Raw genomic sequence first — 12,053 nt, 5'->3', positions numbered from 1 at the left:
GGGGGTGGGGGTGGTGCCGGGGGTGCAGCTTGTTGTAGGATGAGTGTCGCTCTGCGAGTTGGGGTGGGAATGGGGATGGGGTGAATTTGCCTGCCACCTCTCCCGCAGTCACTCTGCTCCAAGCACTTAGCCTCCTTTTTGTGCCTTGGATACTCCAGCCAACCTTTGTCCTTCTGCCTGGAGTGACCTTCCCATAGATTTCCATATAAACAGTTCTTTCAGGCGCCAGTCAATTGTCACCTCTGGACTCCTGGTCTGGGCAAAGATAAGCGGGCAATGGGCGGAGTTGAGGCATACAAAGGACTCAACTTTACCTCAGTCTTTATTTTAAAAGTTGATATTTTGCTCATCATGGATTTGTTTTGTACTAGTTTTGCTTTAAAAAAAAATGTATCAAAATGTTATTTATTGATTAATGGGCTTTTTGGTACCTCCTTAAATTTTGCACCCCAGGTGAGTGTCCCACCTGTTTCACCCCAGCCCCAGCACCGCTCCTAGTCCTGGGTGAGGAGACAGGAGACCTGGGTTTTGGTCCAGCCTGTGTCACTAGACTAGCTGTGTGACTGGATACAAGTCCCCTCAATGCCCTGAGCCTCTCAGCTGCACCATCTATGCAGGAGAAGGCTTATATCTGACTCTCATTCTAGAATGATCCAAGATACCCAACAGGGCTCTGATAGATTGTGCATGGTGTCCATTCTCTGGGGGTTTTGGGGTGTCACTGCCTTTGTCTCAGCACCCCACGTGAAGTGTTCTCTGTGCAAACACCAATATTCATGGCCGCGGCATGTAATGAGCATTGAAGCCCTTGCTCATTTTCCTTTTCCTGGGTGCAGCGTTCAGTTTTGGAAGTGTAGTCGTTCACCTTATTCTTTGATGTCTTGCTTCTTGTTCTTCGGTTTCATTTATTGGATCACGAGACACGTGTTCATTAAGGACTGAGCAAGCTTGGGAGACGAAAGACACATTTCCGGCCCTAGAAGAGTTAGTTTAGGGAGGAGATTGCATGTAAGCAGATCTGTGTGCTGGGGTAGAGGACTTCCAGCCAAGTTAAGACCGTATTGAGAGAACTGTGCACTGTCCTTCCTTCTGGGAGGACCCTGCGTCCTCGGTGCTGTCTCCAAGTGCCATCGGCCCTGAGCAGTGTCCGAACACCTTCCCGAAGAGACTGCTGCAGCGTTGCATTTTGGATCCGCAGTTGAACCGGTAAAGCTGATTTCGAGCTTTCAGTTCCTTCTCCCTCCACGTTCCCCTCCACTTCTCCTCTGGCTTCTGGACTGCTCCTCAGTTTTTCCTAGTTCTGACCCCCTCCAAGCTGACCTCCTTTCAGCTTTCCTCCACCACGCCAGCCCTCAGCGGATTCTCTCCATCACTCTTCTCTCCGAAGCTTTTACCAAGTAATAGGTGCTCCAACTGGAGCTTAATGAAAACTCTGTCTGGAGTAACTCGTGGCTTCGGCCTGGCTGGGATGTCCTGGTTCTTGCACAGAGAGAGCACTCGCCCGGCAGTCAGCAGCAGCTGGGAGGGCTCTGCCCCTCAACTCAGAGAGTGCAAACAGGTATTTTTCGCTTGGACCACGATGTTTTAAAAATAATGAATTATGTGTTGATACTTGAAAATCAGGATATTTCACATAAAGATTTGGAATTCTGGCTTCCTTGGAAAACTCAGAAGATGAGCCAACCCTGAAGCTACGTTCCACCCTGGCAAAAACTGACTAGAACTGGTAGCAACTTCTTCCTTTCGATGGGGCGTGGGTTCTCCAGTTTGCCCCAGTCCCCACTACTCCTTAATGTCTAACATTGGGCTCCCTTTACTCATCTCATTTACCTGACTGGTCCCTATAGGCTTTTGAGATTTTAACCCTTCTTTTAACTTTTTCTTTAAGGGGAGATACAGCTCATCACAGCACTAGGCACTGGCAGACGCTCAGCAAGGCTCAGAGGGAGGCCAGGCGTCACTGCTGAAGATTGGTGGGTAGATGGGGAGGAGCGCCTAAGGAGGGTGCTTGCTATGAATCCAGTCTGTAGATTCTCATATCAATGAACTCAGACGGGTGTTTGGACTTAGCTGGTACTATGTTGCTTTGTTTGTACATGTAGAGGTATGTCGAATGTGAATGTAAAACAATGAATTTATAAAAATTAAAATAAACGAACTTTTGGGAGCATTTACAATGCGCCGGATACTGTTCTCAGATTTTTACATTTAATTCTCACAATAATCCTGTGTGGTCCATACTATTATTTCCCCCATTTTAGAGGCGAGGGAACTGGGACACTGGTAAGCGATTGGCTCAGGATGATACCGCCAGGAAACAAGAAGCTGTGATTGCAACAGAGACAGAATGACCTTGAACCTTGATTTTAGCAGGACTGGAGGCGCCCGGGAGATGATGAGTTTTTAAGTTGTTGTCCTCTCTGTGTTGTCTCATTTCCTGGATTGTGATCTGTCTCTCTCCTGCTAGGAGCGTAAGGTTTGAGGCTCTCTGTCCTTGGCGCAGGGTTGAAGTTAGCCTGCTGGTCTGTTACTGTGGGCTGTTTGATCTGGAGACAAGCAGGAGTATATGCCTTTAGCAAGGGGACAGGGTGGGGGTGGAAAGCAAGATAACAGTGTCTCTGCCAGCCCAGACCAGGTCCCCTCAAGCAGCCCATGGATCCCAGAAGCACGGGGCCCACTAGCCGGCCCCCGGCTATGAGCTCATCTCCCTAGTGTCCTCACGTCTGAGGTCAGTACCCCATTGCACCACGGAGCATCCCTCTTGCTGCAGTGGAAGATTTTGGTACCCTTGTTGTTGCTTCGCATTGCTTCTGGGCTGTGTTCCCTCTTACTTCATTTTCATGTGAAATCCTGAGCTCACCCTCCTCGGCAGCTGACGGGACCATTTATTTCCAAGGCTGCAGCCTGTCGGAGGGCTGCTGACAGCTCAGCAGAGTGCCCTGGGTTTTTGCCACCTGGTTCCGTTCCTGCAGACAGGGATGGCAGACAGGAGAACCTCTTCGTTTTGCAGCAACAAAGCTGTCAGAGCCGCAGAGGGCGCTGCCTGGATGGACTCTGCCCCTTGGTCTTCTGTCCTTTTGGACTGAAAACCTTGAGAGAGCACGTCCTGTGCTTTGCCCAAGTGTCTTGTTAGATGCCCACAGACCATCGCAGTTGGACCAGCTCTGAGGAATTGTGTCGTCAGACCTTCTCTCAGTGTTTAGATCATGAAACAAAGCCCAGAGAGGGCAAGAGACTGGTAGAGATTGCACAGCAAGTGAGCGGCAGAGCAGGACCGACAGGCTGCAGCCCCAGGCCTTCCACATTCTACCTGCCTGCCTCTTTAGAATCTCAGGGGGCCAAGCCTCAAGGGACCCCCTCCCTATGCGCCAGCCATCTGCAATGCTCTTCCACCAGCCCTTCCCCGGGTTGCTCCTTCCCCGGCTTTTGTCTTGGCTGGGACGTTCCCTTCTCAGAGAGGCGGCCCCTGACGCCTCTGCCTAAAGCACCCCGTCACACCGCATGCCCTCGCAGCCCCCGTTTGCTTGTTCTCAGAGCTCTGATCAGTATCTGAGATGATCTCCCATCAGACTGTGATTTACCTTTTTATTTTCTTTCCCACCAATGCAAGCGCCACAGGGCAGGGGTGTGTTTGGCGTCTGTCTGACACACTACTCTCTCTCAAGCACTGGCACACAAGAGATGCTCCATAGCTCTATGTGGGATGAAGGAACAAACCTAGCCGTGTCGATTTCAGAGACTTCCGATGATCCTTAAACAAGGAAACAGTTTTTAGTAAGCAACGAATATGTAAGTGTAGAATCACTTTCATTTGCTTTAGATAAGGTTTTATTTGTGGGAACAAAGTTTACCCCTAAAAATACTTCAAAGGTCGTACATCCAGCCACACTTTTATTGGTTCATTTGGAACCATTTGCCAAGCTCCGGGTCTGTGCCACACCTGTGCAGGGTGCTGGATACAGAGACAAGGAGAAGCTGGGGTAGCCAGCAATCATCTTCAAGAGGCTTAAAGGTAAAGGAGAATCGATTGGTTCAAATGGTTGAAAAGTCTAGGGGTTGGTTCGCCTGACTCCAAAGCCAATGTTCTTTAAAAATGACTTAAAAAGTATATATAACTTTACATAGAGTGAAATGCACAGATCTTAAGTATATGGTTTGATCGGTGTTGACAAAGGCATGCAAAAGGTGTCTCACTCATACCTACCAAGGTATAGAGTAGTTGCATTACCCCAGAAGGTTCCCTTCCCCTTCCTATCAAGCCCCCCTCCCCCTGCCCTGCCAAACCAGGGGCAGCCACTGTTCCGATTTCTTTCACTGTAGATTAGCTCTGTGTCTTTTTTTGCAGTTTCACGTGAGTGGAATTATATGGGACGCACTCTTTTGTATCTGTCTTCCTTCGCTCAGCACAATGTTCAGCGCTTAGCATTGAACTTTGCATGTTGCTGTTGTTGCCAGTATCGGCAGTTTGTTCCTTTTTGTTGCTGAGTCGTGTTCTGTTGTATGGACATACCACCGTTTGTTCCTCCATTCACCTGCCGATGGACATTTGGCTGTTTCCAGGTATGGACTACTATGAGTAAAGTTGCCTCATACACTACCAGGAGCCCTCTGGACATTGAGAGTGTGGGATCTGGGAGGAACTTAGAAGTATCTCAGACCGCTGGCGAGAGTTGGCCCGCGACATATACTGTTAGTGCTCAACAGAATCCTGGTCCCGGGTCCCTCCAAGGAGCAGAGAAGTTGCCTGTGGTTGCCAAGGCATCTAGCTGCAGAGGGGGGATCTCTTTAGCAGTCTGGGCCTCTAGCCCCGTGTGAAGTCAGTGGGTGGACCCGCTGCACATTGCTGTGATTTGGCGTTCGGTGTTGAGAACAGCACGTCATGTCAAGTGCAGGGTTAGAGGTGGTTCTCAGCCAGCGTGCTGTCAGGCCATCTTTTTCTCTGTTTGGCATCTTTGAGTCCTTTCTCATTTCTAGCTATGCGGTCCCGTGGTTCAGTAGCCCGAACACTAACCTGGGCAAAGGACACCTGAGTGCTAGGCTCAGCTCCGCCACTCCCTTATTCCATATTTTTGGACAAGCTGCTTCTTTTTCTAGGCCTCAGTTTACCTATTTGTGAAATGAGAGGCTTATATTGCAACATGAGATGTTTCTTCCGGTCTGAATATCTTGAGTTTCTGCACAGGATTTCTCAACCTGGACACTGCTGACCTTTGGGTCGGGAGAATTCTTTGTCGCAGAGCTGTTCTGTGCATCGTGGGATGTTTAACAGCAGCACTGGCCTTTACCCACTAGTGGCCAGTAGCACCCACCCTGCGAGCTGTGACGAACAAAAATGACGCCAATAAAAAATGATGACTCAAACCCCTTGGGTGGGAAAATTGTGCCTGGCTGAGAGCCACTGTTTTAGGGTACAGGTTGAAAATTTTGCAGGTTGTGGAAGATATTTCCCCTGGTATTATTATCATTATTTTTGTTGTTATTAGTTAGTTATTCAACACACATACATGTAAATGTATGTGCATGAGCATGTGGGTGTGCGTATGTGTGCGTGTGTGTGCGTGTGTGCATGTGTGTATACCTATGCCTCCATCCTCACACGGCCTTCTTCCCTTTCGTGTCTCTGAGTCCAAATCCCCCTTCCTTTCTCTTTTGGAGACACTAGATTTAGGGCCCACTCTAATCTAGTGTGATCTCATCTTGGTTACATCTGCAAAGACCCTAATTCCAAATTATATATATATGTGTGTGTGTGTGTGTGTGTGTCTGTGTGTATGTATTCATATCCCTTCTACTATGTGCCAGACACAGGGATATAAAATCGAGCAAGACAAATCTGGCGTGCCTGCACCAAGCCCACATTCTAGAGGGAGTTTGGGGAGAGGGACAATCAGGGCGAGATCGGGCTGATCCTCATGTTCCCCTTCCAACATTCCAACAGAAGAAATGATAAGAATAATTACATTAATTATTAGTTACAGTAGTAATAATAATGCCTTCCCACAGCAATTTACTCTGCATTCAGCATTCATGTTTACTTCACTTTTTGCAGGGTATGGACTTTCTGAAAAAAATCAATGTTAGTGAACAAAGAATTTATAGCCAAAGTTATAAATTCTTTCTTGTTCTGGAAAACTCTTGATGCTACAGTTTCCCACAAAATTCAGCACAAGATTACAACACTTTTCAAATAGTTGATGAAAGGAAAAACACCCTTTTTGTCCCCTGGGCAACACACATATACAACATTAACTAATGATATTATTATAAATACAGTGCTATAGTATAATGTGCCCAGCCCAGACTGGCCCTTACACAAGCCTGTGTCTGGCCAGGCTGCTTGTACCTGGGTTCATAATTTGAGTCCCAGACACTGCTGCATGTCATGCGAGTGAGCAGAACTACTTCGGGCAACCTCACGGGCCGGCAGAACCACCATATGCACTGATGTGACGAGCCTGACAAACGGGAGACCTGTGATGGTGGTCAGAGGCATGTAAACAGCCTGGCTGGGGAACGCTGACTTGTTTGAGCGGGAGATCGGGGTGCCTTCCGCTGGCCAGTGAATTCAGTATTCATCTCACATCGACTTCTCAGGGGCCTCTTTGTAGCGGGTATCCATCTTAGCCCATAAAAATTGGGCATTCCGGAAAAAAGAAGCAGCACATTTATTCCTTTTTCTTTTTTTTCACTTTAGGCTGGTGGTAAAATCAATCTCAGTCATTAATGGGGCTTTCTATCTCCCCCCACCCCTGCCAGGAGCGTGCCGAGGATCTGGCAGTGCCAAAATGGGGGGAACACCTTGATTTCTGTCCCATGTTTGGTGCACAAGCATCACCATGGAGGGCGGGCATCCCTCTGCATCATCCTAGTACAGTCGTCCTCAGCTGAGGGCAGGGCCATGCGTGCTGCTAAACACCCTTCCATGCACAGGACGAGCTCCACAACGCGAAGACTTCTCCCGCCCCAAATGTCAATAGTGCCGAGATGGAGAACCCTGCCTTTAGAGGCTCTACTTTATAGTCTGGGGACCTCGTTTCCTTTCTTTTGATGTTGCTCCGACTGTAATTTCCCTCTCCGTTCTTATCTTCGAAGGTACCACACCCTTCGAAGAGCTTAGTCTTTCACCAGCCATAGAGATGAACTGTGTGAATGGTCTAAGCCTATCATGCCCACAGTTTGGTGCTAGATACTGGCTTTCCCAGCTTCCCTTGCTGTGCAACACAGTTCTGGCTAATGAGATGTAAGGGGGAATGTGCTGGGGGCTTCTGGGAAAGAGATTATCCAGAAACCTAAGTGGGGTGTTCTAGAGAGAAGAGCTGGCTGGCATCAGCTCTCATAGCTTCCCTGCCTCCCTACCTGGAGCACCCATGTGAGGATGTGATGTGTGGGGCTGTGGCAGCCATGATGAGACCATGAGATAAATTAGGAGAATTGCAGAGATGCCTAAACTTTTTGAGCCATCGAGTGAACTCTGGGACCATTTACTTCCAGGCCTCTCGTTAAGTAAGCCACAAATGCCTTTAGAGTTTAGACCATGCTCAATACACTTGGCCAAGTGACTTAACCTCTGTCTTACTCTTGTATAAGAAGGGGAGAATAAATACTTAACACATAAAGTGGCCATAGAGACTTAATAAGATAATATATGTAAGACATTTGACTTAGTGCCTGGCATATACTAAATATTCAATGTATTGTAGATGTTTTTTTACTGTCCCTATAAAGTGAATTAATCAGGATTGATATTTCGAGTCTTAAAGTAAGTTTCTTCTGTTGATTGATCATTCACTCAATTATTCAACAAATAAGTATCAGAGCCTGCTATGCTAAGGTACTGGAAATAATAGAAATTTATTTTAAAAGAATACAGTTAGAAGGAAACTATCTAAGAAGTCGTCTGTTAGATCTCATCAAAATTCCCTTTTATTTAAGAGCAGTATTTTGCAAGCTTTAGTTTTCTGCATTCTGTCTTTGTATTTGTCACAGCCATTTACCATGTCCATGCCACACTTCAATACCTGTATTATCATTAACTTAAAGTTTTTCTTTAAACTAACTTACTCTTTTTTTGGTTATATAGATTTATTTCAAAAAGAAAGTTTGTATCACTATAGTTAATGGAAAACCAATGTCACTTGACATAAAAAAAAAATAGCCAAAATATAAATAAATGCCATAAAAGTCTCTGCAATGTTACTAAATTAAAACATAATATTCATTTGTGTGCTAGCTGAAATCATCTTGCACACCACAGTTGCAGTACCTATACTGTACTTATTGAAACACTGATGAGGATAATCATACTTCGTGAAAAAATTTTTAAGTTTAAAAACCGTCTGATTCACAAATGCTGCAGTGGGTCTTGACATAGAAGTTAGATATAAATAATATGATTATTATACCTAATTATTCCTCAGCAGTTCATCATACTTAGAGGAAAATTACTATGAAATATAGTGTGGCTTTCTGGTTAATGATATTTCCCTCCTCCTTATTAAGTTTATGAGACATTTCTCTTTCATAATCTCCAAGACATTTCGCCGTGAACATAGGAATCCAGTAATACCTTTCAACAGCAATTTACTCTTCATTCAGCATTCAGCATATTTACTTAACTTTTGCAGGTTAGGGACCTTCTGAAAAATCATTTTTACTGAACCAGACTGTTTGTGTCAAAGTTATAAACTCTTTTTCTCATCCTTGTTTTGGAAAACTCTTAATGCTGCAGTTTCTCAGAAAATTTAGCACAAGACTCCCACACTTTTCAAGTGGTTGACAGAAAGGTCGCCCTCCTCCCTAACCCCTGCCCAACACACAATGAAGTTTCAAGAGTACGTTATAATTATTTCAAGTTGCCCTTGAATACATCTGAACCTAAATTACTCAGCCTTTGAGAAGTCCTTGACTTTGAATTATTTTATGATCATCGGTCGAAACTGTGGTGGGTAGGAGGAGTAAAATCTGAAGGAAATAGACACCCTCGTTGTCAGTTGTCCTGGAGGAAAGGCGAGAAATGAGGGAGGAGTTGAATCGAGGACGGAGCTGTTTAGAAAATAGATAGGTACAATTTATGGGTCAGTATATGCATCTTGTGGGGGGGGGGGCAGTGTCAATCAGAATGTGGTGGGGCCAGGCAACTTATGGGATGGGAGAAAATATTTGCAAATGATACATTCGATAAGGAGTTAATTGCCAGAATATATAAAGAAGTCCTACAACTCAACAGGAATAAAACTGAACAACCTACTGAAAGAATGGGCAAGGGACTTTCTCCGAAGAAGATACCCAAGCACATGCTCAGCATCACTAATCATCAGGGAAATGCGAATCAAAACCACAGTGAGATACCACCTCACACCCATTAGGAGGCTACTATCAAAAAACAGAATATATCAATTTTTGGTGAGGATGTGGAAAAATCGTTGGTGTAAACTGTTGGTTGGGATTGTAAAATGATGCAGCTGCTGTGGAGATCAGTCTGATGTGTCCTCAAAAAATTAAACATAGAAGTTATCATATGATCCAGCAACTGCACTTCTGGATATATACCACGAAGAATTGAAAGCCGGGTTTTGAACAGATGTTTGTACATCCAGGTTTGTAGCAGCATAAATCACAATAACCGAGAGGTGGAAACAAACCCGGTGTCTATCAACGAACGATGGGTAAACAAAAGGGGGTATGTTTGTACAAAGGATATTATTCTGCCTTAAAAAGGAAGGAAATTCTGACACATGCTACAACATGGATGGACTTTGAAGACATTATGTTACATGAAATAAACCAGTCACGAAAAGATGAATACTGTACAATTTCACTTATATGAGTGACCTAGAACAGTCGGGTTCATAGAGACAGAAAGTACAATGGTTGTCAGGAGCCTGGAGGCGGAGGGACTGGGGGTGCTCATTCTTTAATGGGTATAGAGTTTCAGAGTTGCTAGGCAAAAAGAATTTTAGAGATTGGTTGCACAAAATTGTGAATGTACTTATCACTAGTGAACTTGTACACTTAAAAATAGTTGAGATGGTAAGTTTTATGTAATGTGTATTTTACCACAATTAAAGAAAGAGAACGTGGAGGGCTCCCTTGGGAAATTACTGAACTCCTTGACAATTTGGGCAGGAGGAGGGGGCTTAGGGTTGGTGCACTTTGGGTTTTGGAGAAAATATGACCTAGCTTTATGGTTACAGACTAGAAACGTGTTGGTTTACTATATAGGAAAGAATCTTCCCTTTGCCCAGTGGAGACCTGGGGAAGGTTTGGTGGAAGAGTTTATGACTGGAACTGTGTGGCCCAGGGTTTTCTTTTGCATGCTGTGCAGTTGTGATCATCCAGCAGCGGACCAGCTGTTTCTTCAGTGCTTGGAGTAGCTGGAAAATTGGATTTCAGAATGCTTTACGTTAGACAGCTTGCTCCTCAGCGGAGTCAGGGCTAGGACGCGACGTCTCCTCCAAAGAGAAAGGAAGACCTTTCGTCCCTGGCAGACTTTTGGCACGCCGTATGGATTTAAAAGATTTCTCTGGGATTTGGGACTTTATCTCCGTTACTGTAACTCCCCAAAGTTCAGTCTCCCTGAACTTCTTGCCGAATGATCGCAGTTGCTCCCCCGACGCTGCCTCCCACCTCGACCCAACTGTATTTCTCACAATGCCGTCGGATCCTTCTCCTTAAATTGCAACTCGGACTCTATCACTCGGTGTCGCCCTCTGAAAAACGTCTGAACTCAGTTTAGCATTTGAGCATGTTATTCTAACCTGCCTCCCTAACCTTGACCCTCATCTCTTTTGCATCTGGCTGCCGATGGAACATGCAAGCTATTCTCTCTGCACACGGCCCCACTTCCCTGTTTTTGGCCTTTGACCTTGTCATTCCTTCCCCCTCCCCACCCCCCCACACTCCTCTCTCAGTCTTATCTGTCTTTCCAGGTTGAGCTGGATAGTCCCCTCCTGTATGAAGACAGCCCCCGTGGAACTGAACGCAGCACAGCGGGAGTGAGCTTTGATGTGGACCCTTCTCCAGTCGAACCTTTAGATTATACTGCAGCCCAGGCTGACACCTTGACTGCAGCCTGTGACAGACCCAGAGCGGAGGACCCAGTGAAGGCACACCTCAATTCCTGACGTACAGAAACGGTGAGATCGTAAGTGCATGTTTTTTTTTAAGCCTCTAACTTTGGGGGGTAAGTTTTAAATGCAGCAGTATGTAACTAGTAGAGATACAGAGGCTCATGAAGAGACTCGTCCAAGGTCACACAGCTAGGAGTCCAAACCTGGTGTACTAATCCTCGGCTCAACTCTCTTTGTCACCGCCTCTGTGCCTCTAGAGTCTAGATCACAGTGGTCTTAAATGCTTGGGGCTGGAATGTGATCCCTTTCAAGGAGGCAATGGGAAGCCACTGAAGGTCTTGGGGGTGACATGGGGTAAGGGAAAAGCCCATGTCTTCCTGAGTCAAATGTCTTGATTCTAGCCCGTGATGGCTAGCCTGGGAACCAGGGACATCAGGATCATGCTGGCAAGACCTCGGAATGTTCTCGGGAATTGAACTGAGGGTCAGAGGCGGAAAAATAAACACCCCCTTGGTTCTCTCCTTATCACAGTTTTCTGGAGAGACATGATTATTCAGAGGGAAGGCAAGGAGAAACACAAGGCTGGCTCAAGGTGCCGGCAGTTTTCTGTGATAGTAACAGAGACGTGAGGGTAATATCTGAGCTTGGACGGTCTCTGCAGTGGGCTTGATCATGACACACAACCCACTCTCCCTCACAGGCAGCAAACATGTCTGTGACCATCCGTGGCTCCAATTGAGAGCCTCTTGGGAGGCTGACGTCTTTCATTTCCTTGTGACAATAATGGAGGAAAATAGCTTTCTGGACTCAGCCCCAAACTGATAATTAAAGAAACACTTTATTGCCAGCAAGGGCAGAAGCAGCCACCAATGGCCTTCCAGAAAAAGGAAAAAAATAATGAAAATAGCCTGCTCCCTTCAGTTTTTTTTTTCTTTTTGTACGAAAACAGCTGACAGGTTTGTGAACAGCCTCAGCTCAGTTTTT

Source organism: Pteropus vampyrus, unplaced genomic scaffold (genome assembly GCF_000151845.1).
Source record: "Pteropus vampyrus isolate Shadow unplaced genomic scaffold, Pvam_2.0 Scaffold117, whole genome shotgun sequence".
NCBI lineage: Eukaryota > Metazoa > Chordata > Mammalia > Chiroptera > Pteropodidae > Pteropus > Pteropus vampyrus.
Note: the sequence above shows the minus strand (reverse complement) of the source record.